Genomic DNA, 231 nt, shown 5'->3' on the forward strand with positions numbered 1-231 from the left:
TCCAAGTTAATATCTTTTTCCATTCTGACATCTTACTCGTTTGCAAGATTGCGCAACATTAAAAATCGTTGTTAAGCTTTCAAACACACCCATACATACATCCTATAACTAGAATTAGCAGAAATAAGAGATTCTTCAACAAGATTCAAACAAGTTCATCTATGATATCTAACCTAATTCTTTCTTTTCTTTCCTGGTTTTCCAATCACCAATCTTCTATATTCTTTACAC

Source organism: Penaeus monodon, chromosome 25, assembly GCF_015228065.2.
Source record: "Penaeus monodon isolate SGIC_2016 chromosome 25, NSTDA_Pmon_1, whole genome shotgun sequence".
Lineage (NCBI taxonomy): Eukaryota > Metazoa > Arthropoda > Malacostraca > Decapoda > Penaeidae > Penaeus > Penaeus monodon.